Consider the following 16,388-nt stretch of genomic DNA (forward strand, 5'->3'; position numbering starts at 1 on the left):
TGGTTGGCCCATTCCAAGAATTCCTCCACCGGGGTGTTAATATCTTGCCATATGAAAATGATGTCATCAATGAAGCGGTGCCAATGTGCAATCTTGTCCCGGAACGGATTGTGTATATTCAGGATGTGTTGTTGTTCATATTCTGACATAAAGATCACGGCCAAGCTGGGGGCAAATGCTGCTCCCATAGCGGTCCCGCTGACCTGTAAGTAAAAGTCTTCATCAAATGAAAAGAAATTGTTTGTGAGAGCCAGTTCTAAAAGTTCTACTATGAAAGCCGCTGGGACTCTGCTTTGTCTCATATGGTGTATCAAGTGTTGATGGATGCATTCTAATGCTGCATCTTGGGGGATACTCGTATAGAGACTCGAGATATCCATGGTGACTAGGTGGTCCCTTGTAGGCTGGAATGTCAAGTCCTCAAAAATGGCGATGGTAGCCATGGTGTCTCTTAAGTACGTAGGGGTTTCTTGGCTCAGGGGTTTCAGAAAATGATCCACAAATGTGCATAGTGGTTCTAAGATTGAACCACATCCTGACACAATGGGTCTGCCGGGGGGGTTTTGTTGATTTTTATGTATTTTTGGTAGGGCGTAGAACGCCGGTGTTCTGCCCTCTGATGAGTTGAGAAATATTTCTTCCTTTTCTGAAATCCACCCTCGTTCAAAAGCAAGTTTAGTAGCTTCTTGTATCTTGGTCTTTATTTCCTTGGAGGGATCTTTTCTGAGTTTTTTGTAATTCGTGGTGACTTCTAAAAGATTGTTGACCATGTCTTTATACTGGGTGAGACTCTGCACTACTATCCCTCCACCTTTGTCGGCCATTTTTATGACGATTTGATCGTTGGAGGCCAGTTGTTTGAGGGCTTTATGTTCTTCCTTAGATAGATTTGGTTTGGCTTTGGTGGTCAAGTCCTGTAGTTTCGAGATTTCTTTCTTGACACATTTTTCAAACGAGATAATATGGGACGCAACCTCATTTTCTCTTGGGTTAAAGTTGGAAGGTACCCTTAGGCCTGAGTCTTCATCTTGTTCAAGGGGTTCCTTATCTTGAAAGAATGCTTTCCGTCTTATAGTTCTGAAAAACGTGGAAATTTCTTGATCAAGTTGGAACCAGTTCGTTCTAGTGGATGGAACAAATGACAGCCCTTTGGTTAGGACCTGTATTTCTGCTTTGGATAGTGTGAACCCTGAGAGATTAAATATGGGTATGTCCTCTATGGTCTCCGTTTGTTGCGGCGCCCTCTGGGTGGTTGATTCCATTGTGGGTAATTGAAGGGGTAGTATGGCATGGGCATAGGCATCGGTGGCGGTGGGCCCCAGTAACGGCCTCTGGGGCCCCCTCTCCCTAAAAAAGGGACCTGAGGGGGTAGTGGTTGGAAATATCCTCCTTGCTGCTCTCTGCCTGTTGCTTGTGATTGGTCATCTGATGAACCCGAGCTTGAGGTGTCTGAAAATGAGACCCCTTTTCTTCCGCTTCTCCTTGGACCAGTTTGATTAGCTGTTCTTTCTTTTTCTTTTCTGTCTTTATAGTCAGGAGATAAGTAAGGGTATATGTTTTCTATTTTGAAATTTTGGATGTCCTTGGCCAGTTTCTTATGCTTCTTTTCTAATGTAAGGGCCATAAATTGATCGAAGGTGGTGTTGATTTCTTTAAGCTTGTCTCGTGTGTTTTGTAGGTCTGTGTTGGTAAGAAATTTTTCTTCTTCCGCCTCTAGGTCCAGTTTGATTTTAGCATGTATCCTTTTGGCCGTAGTTATAGTTAGCACCATCAGATCTCGTTAGCATTTCGTGGATATCTGACTGAAGCCAAGCATGTATTCTTGATCTTCCAGGAATAGTGCTGGTTCGTTACGAACAATTAGTCCTAACGGGACCATGTGGACCCTTAGGTATTCCCTAAGAAAATGTCCATGAACTTCTGTCCGAAAACATTTCTTTTTTAACTTCAGCAAGTCGTCCCCTGATGCAGCCGAGGCGATATGTTGCTGGGCACCGTTGAGATTAAACAGAGTTGGTCCCTGAATAATATCTGAAGTTTCTTCTTCAGAGAAACTTAAGACTTGTTCCATTCTGGAGATGGAGTGTATAGGTCAGCGAGTGAGTATTGGGCAAGCTATGGTCATAGAATTGGTTGGGTTGGAAAACTAATTTCGAAATATTAGTTTGTAAAGCCCTAGTATAGCAGTTGCTATATCTTAAACTTGTGTAACTGAAGGGTAAGCTCATGAATAAGTGGAAGGACTTGAGAGCTAATAGTACATGAAACGAGTAGGGAGGCGTCCTGCCACTTGTTTTTAGATCTCTTTACCTATACATTTTGGTAAAGGGTGATTATTTAGCATGCAAAAATAGGATTTGACAACAGCTTTGTTACTTAGCTAACTGTCAAAGGATATTCTAAAAAGATGAGCAAAAGAGGCCCTTGGATTGCCACATTTTTTAATTTTCTTTTTAGGAAAAAAAGAATTACTTAGTGCTAGTAGCTGCACAACATCATCTATGCAATTAATTTTACAAGAAGATGTATAGGTGTTTTTTAAGGTACATCGTTCGTCAAAATACATTCATTTTCTCATTTTTAGAAGTGCATTTGAGAAAGGAACAGAAAACAAACATGTTTATGGCAAACAACTTGAAAAATACAAAAAAATATTAATAAACAAATGAAAAAACCTTGAACCATCATTAACAAAGTTTTTTGTCTTAAGTAAATAATAAGTGCAAGACAATTGGTGTCTAAGTTCTTAGGAAAACAGGGACCTAGTCTTTGGTCTACGTCTGGAGGCAGATCAACTTATGAACGGGATTGGAGGAAATAAAGCCTTCAAACTTATTTAGTCCCGTGACGTTTCGGCTTAGAGCCTTCTTCTTGGGCCTTGACTTGGTCACCCCTGGACAAGTGTCCTTGGTTTAGACTGGCTCCACGTGGTTGGATGCACAGTGTACAATTGGGCTGTGAGACCGCCGTTCTCAGCGGGATTGATAGTAGAATATGGGCGGATCCACTGTCACAGCTTCTTTGGTTAAGAATGTGCTTGGCGCACGTCCAAGTGCATTCAAATGGGTGGTTCTGCGCTGGTAGTAGCAGGGGGGGAAAGCCCTTGTGCCTACAACCTAGATAAAGAAGTATAGGTAAGGAGGCGCGATTGTGTTCCCAGTCCTAGGGCCCTTGGATCTGCGTCGGAACCGTCTACGGGGGACTGCTTAGTGCCCCTGGGGCGCTTGATTTTGGCTCGAGGTCGTTATGTGTCGCTCCGCAGCTACTGTTGTTCGCGTAGCTTCAGTGGAGGGACTGAGCTGTGCGTATAATTTAGGAAGTGCGCATGCGCGTGAGACCAGTGTCTAAGAACCGCGCATGCGCATTTAGAATTCTGTCTCTAAGTTGTCATGGCACCCGCTTGTATACGTGCGGGAGCCTAGCACTCGCAATCATGGAGATTTTTGCTGTGGTGGCGAGGTGCATACTCGAAGTTAGGTTTGGAGGGGAGTCTGTGTATGGGGTCCTCTCGGGTTATTAGTAAGTTCACACGTCGAAGCAAACTAGCTATGCAGACATTTATCTAGAAATCACCCTATTCAGCAAAATAGCGCACATATTGTCATACTTATAAAATGAAATAAAGGTACATTGCTTCTTTAAGGCTATCACAGGCATTATAGACAGTCGGTTTTACAGCAGACATAGTTGTGAATATACATGCAGAGTTCAAGACTGTCACAGGTAATTATGATCTTAGACCTGGTAGGGCCATATTTTCAGATAGAAGGCCAAGTGAACAAAAACAATTATATAATCACAAACAACTTGTTCGTTTTGGATTCAGGGATTCCAGCCCCCATCTGTTATTGCAAGGTCACATTGCTTTAGTAGAGAGGGCCTATTGGTATCTATTTGGCATCTTAGTGATGTGTGTTTGGAACCAGGTAGCCTAGAGAAGGAGCTAATCTCCTGCAAGCCTAGATGCTGGCATCGTTCCATACTCCATACTGGGGGCCTTGTGAAATGATCGTTTCTGCACGGTTTTAAAGCAATTCCTTGCATGCTTGCTAAATCAAATTGATGTTCTTTTCTTGTCTTGGTTCATTTAGTTCACACCATACCTGAGCTTCAACTTTACCGCTTGATGACGTTTCAAAGTGTAAAATGATGCTGAACACATGCAACGTGGTGCTGTGTAGGTACAATAAAAGTCTTTATGAAGGTGTAGACCGCATTGAATGATGCCCCCTGTGATGAATCTGGAGGCTTTGTCCCTTCTTCCCTAGGGGTAGTCGCAACCTTTGAGGCTAGTGAGATGAGCCCGCTCAGCAAAATCTCCAGTTGGGGTCTTTGAAAGAGGGACCTCACGGGGAGGGACTCCACTTTTTAGGGGACAAGTACTCCCATTCCCATGGGGGAACTTCCTATACACAAGGTATGATCTGGCTACATAGGAGTAAGAAATGCTGGCAATACATCTGTGTTTGGCTCACGATAATGTTGACATTTCCACATGCTTGACAATCTCTGTTGACCAATAGACCCCTTCTGAATACTGGAGCAAGAATAAAGGGCCATTAACCCTTGAATGGAGGAGGAGAAACTCCACACTGAGTCAAGTCTTGAATGTCAGAATATCGGCAAGGGGAGGAGCTGCACAGAAAAGCAGTGCCAGCTGCAACGCGAAAGTAGGCGGATTCCAGAGTGAGACACTGTCTGCCAGACGAGGAAGCTCACTAGGCCGGAGAAGCAGAGACTGCCTGGAACAAACCAGACCTGGAAACGCAAACACGTATGGAGCCTGCAAAAAGATGCCGAGTCCAGGGACGAAGGGAGGACTTGTCCTCCACTCTCAAACCGAGAGCCAACAGAAGAGAGCTGAAATGAACATAATGAGAAGACCGCTAGCATCCAGAAGCAGAGAATGGTAAGCTGTGGAGAACACTGCCATCACTTACGAGATGGACGTTCACTGGAGCAAGCACAGCAACACAACAGGTAAACGGGTAGCCCAGGTCGGAGGGAGTAGAAGAGAGAACGAGACTATGAAAAGGGATCCGAGAACCCCGAGCAGCATACATCTCCAGAAGGGTGACATGGACCCAAGACAACTAAGCGAACCAGAAGCAGTGAGAGCTCACAGGAATTCTAGCGGAATAAGTGATATATTGGGTCGGGGGACCCCAAAGGAGCCACAGGAGCAGAACGAAGAGCATATATCACAGGAGCACAGGAGCACTCAGAAGTTGGTTGAAGTGTGGAGAGATTGGTCAAGTGGGTGGAAAGGGGTTAATTGGGGAAAATATCCTTCCACCTTAAGAAGTTTGGCCATTTAAAAAGAAAAAAATCCTTTTAGGTACTTGATCTTCGAACTTTGGGAAATATTTGAGGAACTTTTGATAGACTGACAACAACTGTTTTCTTTGAGTGGAACTTTTGTTTTCTTCTAACTATTGGATCCAGACACAGAAGGGTTTCCTGGGACTGACAGATAATTTGTGTGGAACCAAGAGTGCAGGGCACTCAACTTATTTTTTTTACATTTTTGCTAAGTGGTAGTAGATTGATTTGAACCAAAGACTATTTTTACTTTGGACTATAGACAAGCAACTTTATTTTGGTTAGGAAGGGGAACTCTCCTTTTGTAGTAGGGTCAGTGAGGTGTTTTATTTAATTCAAATAAAGTCAAACTTGTTTTCTGGTCTGAGTCCTCCTTCTGGCTTGCCACATAACTCCAGGTTGTTGGGAAGATTTTTCAGCACTATTTCCATATGCAAAACAGGCCAAGCCGTGCCGATTATGGGGCTTTCTAGATCACAACTGTGGGGATGGGCCTCCACTCACCTTAATCCAAAGCAGATCCACCACTTAAGAAGCATGTGCACGTTAGTACGTGAAGCAAGTTTATTGTACAATTGTGCGGGAGGGGCTCGATGATTCTATAGTCAAAATAACCAAAGTGTGTCTGAACCACACAAGTTGACACAGTAGATACACTTTTGCAACAGTTAAAATACTCCCATATGTTATTACAAATCCCCCCCGCCCCCACGCATGATTGGTCCAACCTTTACAAAAGAAATCCAATCTGCTTTAATTCCCACATTCTCATTGGTCACCATTATATTAAGTACTATCTTCAGCTCGTGTGTACAGCACATCCCCTTTTAGGCTTTTTCCGTGGTAGGCCATGACATCAGTTACACATTCACATACAAACCTAATTCATTACGAGTTTCAGCTGGCCTGAGACAACCCAACCTTGGACGTTATCGCACATGGTTTGCAAGAGTACTTTAAACAATATGAGAATGAGAAGAATAAGCAGGTTGCCTTTGAACCATGGGCGTAATTATAGGGGGGGGTTTGTCCCCCCCCAACTTCTGTGGCATGCCTTTTTGTCCCCCCATCTTTTGGAGGGAGGGCAGGGAAGCCCCAATCATCAACTATGTAATGGACAGCGCATGCCCAGCTGGGGTGCTCAGCAAGGCTTGCGCTGTCTCATTACATAATGCAGAGATGCCTGGCAGCCGCGCTGCGACACCTACATGGGTGGGATTCCCTGTGTGGCTCAGTCCCTCACCATGGCTGGCCTGACTCAAAGAGAGCAGCCAGGTTGCTGAACTGAGTGTTGCAGGGCCTGGCGCCTGTGCTGTCACGCTAGCAGCAGCACTTCCGGGGGCCAGCGGCACAGAGCATCGCTTTCCGGCTTTGTGTTCGTGCCGCACACAGACGGGAACTATGAAGCTCATTCAGCTTCCTGGTTTCTGTGTGGAGGCACGTGAGTGCAAAGAGGTTAGGTCGGTGTAACGTGAGACGTGGCCCGGGCGGCATTTGAAAGCAGGGCAGAGGTACTTAAAAAAATAAATAAATAAAAATGTTTTTAATTGTGTTTGTGTATGTTTGATGCAAACTTCCTAATTAGCATATGGATTGCACCAACAGAAGTGACTTCACAAAAAAGGACATTGCAAGGCGCATCATCAGTCTTTGATACTTAGAGGCACCATGGAAGTGACTTTAGAATAAGTTGCCATAAATAAGCCAAGTGACAAATAACTTTGTGGTGCAAAATACCTAAATTGCACTATTGTTATATGTAGAGCAACTCATTAGGCTTTTCCATTATAATAGCATGATACATTAACATAAGCTTTGAAATGAATCAGAATCACTTATAGAGCTGCAGATAAGGCACAATATGATAAAATGATTTGCTCAGGATCACACACTTGGTTAAATGGTGAAACTGGGATGTGGACAATTTAAGTGCCCGTGCACATCTTTCCAGGCTTAGTTCATATTTATTAAGGTTTTGCTTTACATTTCATGTGCTTATTATTTATGTAATACATATAACATACAATTATGTATAGCAATGCATTGGAAGCAAACCACATTACATAATAAACTAGCCTTTCATAGTAAACTAATCATACACTATATACATTGTCATAGAAATATGTTGAGCAATGGGAGTAGGGATTTAGTTTCATTCTCCACATTCTGCTTGCAAAGTCACAATAGCATCATGCAGATTAATGTGAGCCTAACAAATCCTCCTTGGGTTTTAAAGCCATAGTCATTATTTCAGAAAGCATGCAACATTATGCACCCTTCTCGCTTCTGATCACTCTCTTCCATTTATATTTCTAAACGGACAAAAGTCCCTGCTAATAGCACCCCCCTTCCTCCCGTCAGTGCTTAATGGCTCGCATTGTAAAACAGAGCAACGTGAGGACCCTCTGCTGCCCAGAGCTATTTGGGACATTTTCATGGCAGCGGGACACCTCTACCATTCGGAATGAGAAAAGGTGTTCTGCTGCTCAGCACACATTGTCTTGCCAGCGGGACACATTTGCCGTTGGGTGCCCTCTTTCAGGTGCCATATGGGAGAGGTAGCCCAATGACAAATGTCCCAGTCTGGCTCTTAAAAGAGCTGGGTGGGGGATAGCTTGACCACCCCATTGTGACTCTCCCGCTCGGTACTCCACTGCTTGGAGCCATTTCAAAACAGGAAAACATACCTTAATTTTAATCAGTCAGAATCTTGTAGAAAAAAAATTCTCTCAGCACGTAGACATATAAGGTGCTGTGCACAACCCAAGTTTAGAGATACATGGCATTTAAACATCTATACCAATTATACTTGGTCACCCACTGCACTGCATTAACCAATGGTTTCTGCCTTTGAATTAAAGGAAACATCAGGCAAATTGCTGATATTCCAGGGAATCTGGTCCTTTCGGCCATGGCTTCATAGTTCAGCAAGTCAACGTAGCCCGAAATTTCAGCTATCAGGGGGTGATAGTCTGGTCTGCTCAATGGACGTTGCGCCACTGTTTCCATGTGTTATTGTAAATGTACCTATAAATGTTGTGTGCACACAGTGTATGTCAGTGGAGGTGCTGGGTGAATTTGTGTGTGAGTGAGAGTGTGTGCAAGCATATGTGTGTTGACCTTTGTGTCTGAATGAATAATAAATAATGCATTGTTTGTATGTTCTAGTGGAATTAAGTTTGTGAATGTTATGTTGTGTCACTGGGTGCATGGCAGGCCAGCTGAAGATGCGTGGGGGCCTAATTAAATTTTAAAGATACACCACCAGTCTTATGAAAGTTATAACAGAGCGTCAGCAATGGACTCTTGTGGTGTAGTAGTTTAGTGTTATCCCTCAGGGATTTAGGTTGTTTGACCGACGTACAAAATCACGGTGGAATTAACCGGGTTCATTTTCGCTGCAAATACATTTTTACCTTGGTACAAAAAACCAAACCCATTTCCCTTCAAACCGCCAGTACACCCATAAACCCCCCACTTACCCTTTCTCCATCCGCTGCCTCTCCTGTAACCTGCAGCATCAGATCCATCCCTTTAACCTGGGTGGGATCTGACGCTGCAGCATCCCTATTCTTCTTTTTTGTTGGGTTCACTGCCACCAATGCTGAGGAAGCGAGGGACACACCTGCATCCGCCGAAGCCAAAAATACCGAACATGGGCTGAGGGGGGCCACCCTTGAAACCACTGCTCTTCATGTTCGCTATCTTGAGCTTCGAACTAATGGTGGTGACCGAATTCGGTCAAATCTAGCATTCGACCATTTTTTTTTTTTACAATTTGGCCGAAATGATCCCTCAGAAATACCATCCGCCCTCCCTTCACCCCACCCCTTTCCTTCAGTTGTCATGTTCCCCCCAACATTTTCAGCAAAGTTACTCCACTGCTTTGAACTGGCGATAACCATCTCGCCCTCCCCGACTTGCTGGCATCTTCGGAATACTCCAATCTAAACGACTACCAATTCAACACACATTGCCTCTGGTCACATCCTGAGAAAACAATCAAAACCCATGATGTATCGGTCACTCTGGCCCCGGGCGTCCTACACTCCATGTAAATTGCTGGTGAAAACCGGATCCCCCTGATCAAGTTCCCATGCACTTAAATAGTGCATCTTCCTTCCACGATACTGCCAAGCCGTAAAAACCTCAGGCCGGCCTGTTGGCTTACCATCTGCTTAATTTTGTGGCTAATCATTGCCTTTTCTTCGGCCTCCAAACCCTGCAATACTAGTTTTTCCCAGTCACCCGGAATTCACCTTGCAAACCCCTGATTGCAGAGAGTAACCAATTTATGAAAAGAGCATACTGCAGATAGAGTTCTAAATTCCCAGTGTGTATCAGTGTGCCTGCATGTATGTTTAGAACTGTGTCCTCTTTAAAGTGGGCTCTTTGTGACAAATCTCCTTACTCGCATACGCATTATAAAGCTCATCGTTGCCCAGCATCTATGTGCTTCGTGGCGCACCATACACAGATTGTATTTATATTTAATTGGTGATTTTGACATTGACGTGTGCAAATCTTAAATATATCGACAAAGTAACACTTAAAGTGACACATATCCCATTCTCATTAACTAAGCTGGATACATATAAAATTGCAACACCACCCCAACTTTGCTGCCCCCACCCCCCAGTCACAAATATGGCGCACGCCATATGAACCCCTCTTTCTCATTGGTACCTTTCCTGACCACCCCAACTGAAGCTAGATGTGAAACACTTGTCAACCCTTCAGTTCCTTAGGCTAGTGCTTAAGGCTATATAGATAGTTAGAACTGCAAGTCAATGAGGTACATGATTCCATTTAAAGGCTGAATTCCCCACTTTGCTGCACTTAGTAGTGTGATTGATATATATATTCCCTTAGGTGACCAGAGTTCAAACCTTTCTGTACTAGGCTTTTGAACCGGCTTAAGAAAGTTGCTTTGATTAAACTATGCAGATTTTGTGATGATGGACCATGACGTTGTGTTGGCATTCCGTTTGTGATATTTTTTTCCATTCATTTTAGGCTAACCCGAGGTTAGGAGATCCCCTGTGACCCAGGTCATATTTTAAAAGAAAAACTGAGCGGATCGAGCCCCGGGAAGCAGAGTTCTCAGAGGTGAATACCAGTGGGAAAGTGATCCCTCTGGCGAAGCGTTCTGCGACAGCTGCCCGGTAAGCTACTGGTGCACCGTGGAGAGGCCTGCAGTGAGAGGGGCCTTTGGGGGGGGGAAGGACTCAAGCTCCCAGGGCGTTTTGTCTGGCCCCCTTGCTTCCCCCCCTTGCAGGCACGGAATAACTCAGTGAAGAGGAGTCAGTACCTCCCGGCGCCAACGCACATGGTTGGTCTCCCCGGAACCTTGGAGATGCAGCGCGTGGAGGCTGGGGGATTGGCTACACACCCCAGGAAGCAGATAAGGAATACCCAGGGGCATTCCGATCCCAGTGGGGCCTGAATTAAGGCCGGTCTAGCCCTGGGGCATATAATAGCTCCAAGTGGAAACTTTGTGTGTTCAGAGGTCAGTGGCGGAGGAGGCAAGCCCCCTGTTTGGGAGGAGGGCTGTGTGCCCGCCTTGCTGCACGCTCGCTATTTGGGACTTTGGGTCACTGGGTGTACAGGCCTACGGAGTGCAGTGACAAGGTGTGGGCCCCCAGGCTAGGACCTTGGTAGTGTGCTTGCCTTGTTGAAGGTCCCTTGGAGGACCACAGTATACAGCGACTGCATACCGTTGGTGGTGAAATCAGGTGGGGACCTTGGCAGACTGCCTGGGATACTGGGTGACCCTGGAAGCCTCTGGAGCCAAGGTCGGTGAGAACCCGGGTGAAGGCGACCAGGAGGGGGTCTGGTGACACAGGCCCCACCAGTGCCTGAGGAGAAGGCTCAGAGGAGTTACAAAGGCGCTCAGAGTGAACCCCTACGGGGAAGTGGGGTTGTAGCATGGGGACAGGCCCCACTTGCACCAGAGAGGGAGTTGGAGAGTGACACTGAGACTACGATCTTGCTGGAGGAAGGGGGTGACCCTGTATCCACGAAGAGACATTGCCTCACTCCTGGAAGAGATTAGGGGGGGATGAGGGTCGATATTGGTGGTAAGGTGGACAAAATAAATGTCAGAATTGACAAAATGGATGAGAGGCTCCAACCAGTTGACAACAGTCAAACCTCCCTCGAGACTCGAATGGATATGTGGTTGGAAGAGCTGGAGAGAAGAGGGGTAAATGTCTCTGAAAATTGATGATTTTGAAAACTGTGAGAGGAGAAAACTTGAGATTTTTCGGAATCCCCAAGAAGGAGACTGAATCGAAAAGGGACCTACGGAGAGTCATCCATGAGGTGGCAAAGTCTTGTTTGGAGCTGAGAATATTGATGAGCATAAAATAGACAGGGTTCACAGAGCGAGTGGCTCGGGAAGGGGGCCAAGATCAGTCCTTGCGCATTTCCACAATTACCTAGACGGGCAGAAAATTCAGAAAAGAGCGAGGGGGGGGGGTGGCGGCAAGGCACAGTGGCACTAAGCAATGTGAACATTTCCATTTTTCAGGATCTGTCCTCTTAAGTTGACAAAGGGGTGTCTGTGCCCCCCCCCCCCTCAAGAAATGGCTCAACGAGATGGGAGTGAGATACAGATGGGGCTTTCCCTTCTCTATATCCTTTGAGATTGATGGCTATAGCTATACATTGGTAACGGAAGATGACATAGAGTGTCATGGGGGAAATTGATGGTAGAGGGGGAAGTGACAATGGAAGGAGATGCAAGGGGCCCCAAAGACAGATGGCAGCGTATAAAAGGGCCAAACGGGTGCCAAGTCCCCCGTTCAAGGAAGTTCAGGAAACCTAGCCCCCCCAAGCAAGGCCTTCTTGAGTTTGATGAGTTATCTCCTCGGTGAGGGGTGTTACGGAGGGGCACAACTGAAGTTATAGGGTTTTTCCAGGATTGTTGAGGATTGTTAAAGTGTCTGAGAGCAGTTGCGAGAGGGGAGTAGATTTGGGTAGGAAGTTCTTGGGGGAGAAGATAAACGTCCTGGGGGGTTCGAGGGGTTTGCAGTGGCTTGCCTCAGGGACGGCTACTTCTTGAAAGGGGAAATTACACTTATAGGACCAGGGGAAACGGGAGGGGTCTAAGGATGGTGGAAACGGAATGTATGGGTGGCTTGTAATTGTGAGGAGGAGGAGAAGACTTGCAGGATCGGGTCCTATTGGTGGCCTGGTGTTTCGTCCAGTGATGTTAACTGGAGGGGGTCCGGGTGCTTCAGGGGGGTGGTGAGTGGAGTTTGGGAAGGGGAGGTGGTTAATACACCCTTAAAAGATCCTGGCGGAAATTGTTGGAGAGAAAGCAGTCTGCTCAGATGGAAAGGTTGATGTATCTGGATGGCGGACCAGATTATAGGAGATAGGGGATCGTCTCAGGATATGCACATTAAATGTTAAGGGGTTAAATTTGCCGACTTGGTGTCCAGGGAATTTCAGAAGACTGGGTATGGATGTTCTCGTCCTTCAGGAAACGTGGTTCCTTAGAGGTGAGGAACGGAAGATTCCCTATGGCCCTGTGGGGCAGACCTACTGGGGTTCGGGTGAGGTGAGAAAAGGAGGCATGGTATCCTGATACATAGGCGATTGAGAATGGAGGTAATGAAGGAGTGGAAGGATGCGGAGCAGAGGGATATTTTCCTGACTGGTTCCATGAGAGGAGCAAGGTTTACGCTTGTGGCGTTATATGCCCCCAACCAAGGCCAGCTGCGTTTCCTGAATCACATGCTGGGTAGGGCCTTAAACGAGGGGGTGGGACACCTGATTTTGGGAGGGGACCTTAACATGTGGGCACATTTACAACTGGCTAGAAGGACAGTGGGGACAAAAGGTAGAGGGTCCACTCTGGAAGGGCGACATGGCTTGCAGGCGTGCCTTAACGCACATGGACTGTGTGATGTGTGGGGCCTTTTTTACCCAGAGGAAAGGGGATTCACTTTTTACTCTGTGCTACATGGGACCTATACTCTCGTAGATTACCTCTATCACAAGGGAATTGAGGAGTCTTGATGGGATCCGACATTCACCTGATTGCCTGTTCCAATCACAATATGGTGTCAGTAGGCTTGTATTGGATGAATCTAGATTCTAACATTTCTAGGTGGAGGTGTAATGAGTCCCTCTGGAAGGATCCGCTGTTCAGGGATGAGTTCAAGGAGGCGATGCAAAGTTTTTCATTTAAATGACACCGGGCAAGTGGGTCAGGACACGGTTTGGGACGTGGCGAAAGCAACATGGAGGGGGGTGCTGATCGGGGAAGCGGCTCAGAGAAAGATGGAGAGGACTTTGCTGGAGAATAGGTTGTGGAAGGAGATGGCTGCACTGGAGAGAAGAATTCAGGACTCAGAGGAGGGAGCGGGAGTATGGGTGGAGGAACTCTACCTTCTGGAGGAGGGAAAGATTATCCAGAACCTTCAGTTCCTGAAACAAAAAAACAATGAAAAAGGGGATAAGCTGGATGCCCTTCTGGCTGCACGACTGCGGGGGCAGCATGCGGAGAGGTGGATATCAGAAGTAGAGGGGCCGGAAGGTACCGCCGAGACATCAGCGGGGGGAATAGGAGAGTTGTTTTGTTTTCTATTAAGATTTATATAGGGGAAGAGACCTACCGGACAGAGAAGGGATGGAGGGCTATCTGGAAGAGGTGTTGTTACCAACGCTGACCCCAGAGGAAGCCTTAGAAATTGAGTCCCCCATTACGGGAGACGAGATCTTAGTGGCAATCAGTAAATTACACCTATGAAAGGCGTCGGGAGAAGACTGGTATTCCACAGGGTTCTATAAGACATTCGCAAGCACCCTGGTCCCCCACCTGGGGGACCAAGTTGTTCAATAGCATCCTGTACATGGGTCGGGCCCCCACAATGTTTGTACAGGCTCTTATCTCTGTGATACACAGAGGGCAGAGATCCATGGGCATGTGGCTCCTATCGGCCAATCTTGCTTCTAAATGTGAAGGCAAAACTATTCACACAAGCCTGGCTTTGAGACTAGACGTGCATATGCCACGGCTGGTCCACTCCGATCAAGGGGTTTTATACAGGGGAGACGAGGAGCAGATAAGATGCAGAAATCGCTACACTTAATTGAAGAGGCCCGTTGCAGAGGGTGGATCCTACGCTTCTCTCGGTCGAAGCAGAAAAAGCATTTGACGGAGTGGATTGGCAGTTTTTGAAGGCAGTTCTGGTTAAATTTGGAATAGGGGCCAGGTTGCTCCCTGGTATTATGGCACTGTACTGTGCTCCAAAGGCCTGCGTGGCCGTGAACAGGAAATTCTCATTTTGGGTTGGGTAGGGGTATGAGACAGGGCTGTCTCCTCACGCCATTATGTTTTGCTCTTTCAATGGAACCTCTGGCCCAGAAGTTGCGGGGGGACCCTGAGTGACAGGCATTCCTGTGGTGGCAGGGGTCGGGGGGGGATGGAATACACATTGGCTATATGTGGACAATGTTTTCTACACCTTAGAAACCCAATGGCATCGGTCCCAGCAGTGGTGGAAATCATGGAGCAATACAGAGCGCTCTCAGGCTTTAAAATCAACAAAGGGAAGTTCATCTTCTTCCCGCTGGACAGAATGGGGGACAAAGAGCATGCAGACACTAGCCACACTCAGGATGCATGTCAAGGGGGTCAGGGGGAGATCAGTTATGGTAACTGGGAATAAACCGTATGAGGGAAATATGAGTTATGATGCTTTTTAATCTGCTTAGAATCACATGCTGTGCATGTGGTCCGACATCCAGTGGTAACCGCAGAGTATTGCATCTTGTCTTTCGAGGATCGAAAGGGGATGTCGGCATAGTCGTGTCTGTAACACTATCCCTAACGTGACGTGTAGTGTACCCAAAATCCCTCACGCGCTGAGGTCCCTCAGATTGTTTTTTACGCCCAGATTGCTGGTCGCCCTAATGCAGAGCTCTTGCATAGAGATAGCGTTATTGTCATATGTATCGACTGGTGAATCCTGTATGACGCCGAAGACTGCTGAGGACTTTCGACGCCTGTTCATCCGGAGAGTGGGGTTGGGGTGGCCATATTCTTTACAACTATGCCTTTCCTCTTTCACCCTCTTTGCTCCCTGGGTTCTGTCATCGCTATACCTGTCTTTCACTATTCCGTGGGAAAGACGAGCACTCTTGGTGCAACAGTTGTCTTCCCCTCGACCACAATGAGGCGGTTTGCGCGGCCTGTAAACTCCTGCGTCCCAAGATGCTTAAGGGGCGCTGCTTGAAGCGGTGGGTGGACTACGGCATGTCGCATGACGAATGTTCTTCCCCCGACACCGCAACCGCCGAAAGTGATGAGGGGGGGGAATAGCGATGACCAGGCCTCCGTGTTGGAAGCCATTGACTGAACGGCGGACAGCTCTAGGTCCGTGGTGTCCGTCCCCACCAGGCCTGACGCGAGTCACGCTATGGGGAAAACAACCGGCGACGGGCGCACACGATCATAACACCAAACGCACAACCCAAGGTTCTGCTTCGGCGGTACCGTCGTAGCGTGCAAAAGCGCCAACGGACCCGTCAAACTTCGATGGGATCCGCTGATCTTTACAATTGGCAACCTTCCCCGCAACCTCAGCCGCAGCCTGCGACTGGGCAATCTAAAACAAAGGGCGCTAGCACTAAAAAGCACGCGGCCGTCAAAACGCTCCAGGTGGACGTGCAGACCTGCTTAAGGCCCCAGTGGCATCGAAATCCACCGCTCAGCCTCCGGGTCAGCCGGCACATCGCCCTGTTTCCCCAAGCATTAGCGATAGCATCGCAAGAATTGCCTCGGCAGTTAAACTGAAGGAACGGTCGAAGGAGGCGTCGAAGCACAAAGAACGGCCTAGGGACATGCCAAAAGACACGCCACAGCGCCCCGAACCCCGCAAGGACTACGCTGAGAGTCCTGTGCCTTTGTCAGGCACATTAGGGGACAAATCTCGACATCACAGGGAAGATGAACCCTTTCCTTCCCTGGACCCCTCTGGTTCATCCTCATGGACCAGGGAGAAATGTGAGGGATTTATGGACAGATTAGAGCAATGTCTCTTATTCTGAGG

At 47.0% G+C, this 16,388-nt stretch overlaps 1 protein-coding gene across 4 annotated transcripts in view; it reads left to right on the forward strand.

The window, feature by feature from the left end:
• Positions 1-16,388, forward strand: part of GPR63 (G protein-coupled receptor 63) — a 553,454-nt gene that overhangs the window by 406,882 nt on the left and 130,184 nt on the right. For 2 of the 4 annotated variants that reach the window (XM_069606418.1, XM_069606419.1), the window contains one exon: positions 10,339-10,487. The exons of the other annotated variants lie outside the window; for them this stretch is intronic. The gene's annotated coding sequence lies outside the window, so the exon portion shown is untranslated. The remainder of the gene's footprint in view (positions 1-10,338; positions 10,488-16,388) is intronic. 4 annotated transcript variants of the gene reach the window in all.

This window comes from Ambystoma mexicanum, chromosome 4p (genome assembly GCF_040938575.1).
Source record: "Ambystoma mexicanum isolate Mex_15411 chromosome 4p, UKY_AmexF1_1, whole genome shotgun sequence".
Taxonomy (NCBI): Eukaryota; Metazoa; Chordata; class Amphibia; order Caudata; family Ambystomatidae; genus Ambystoma; species Ambystoma mexicanum.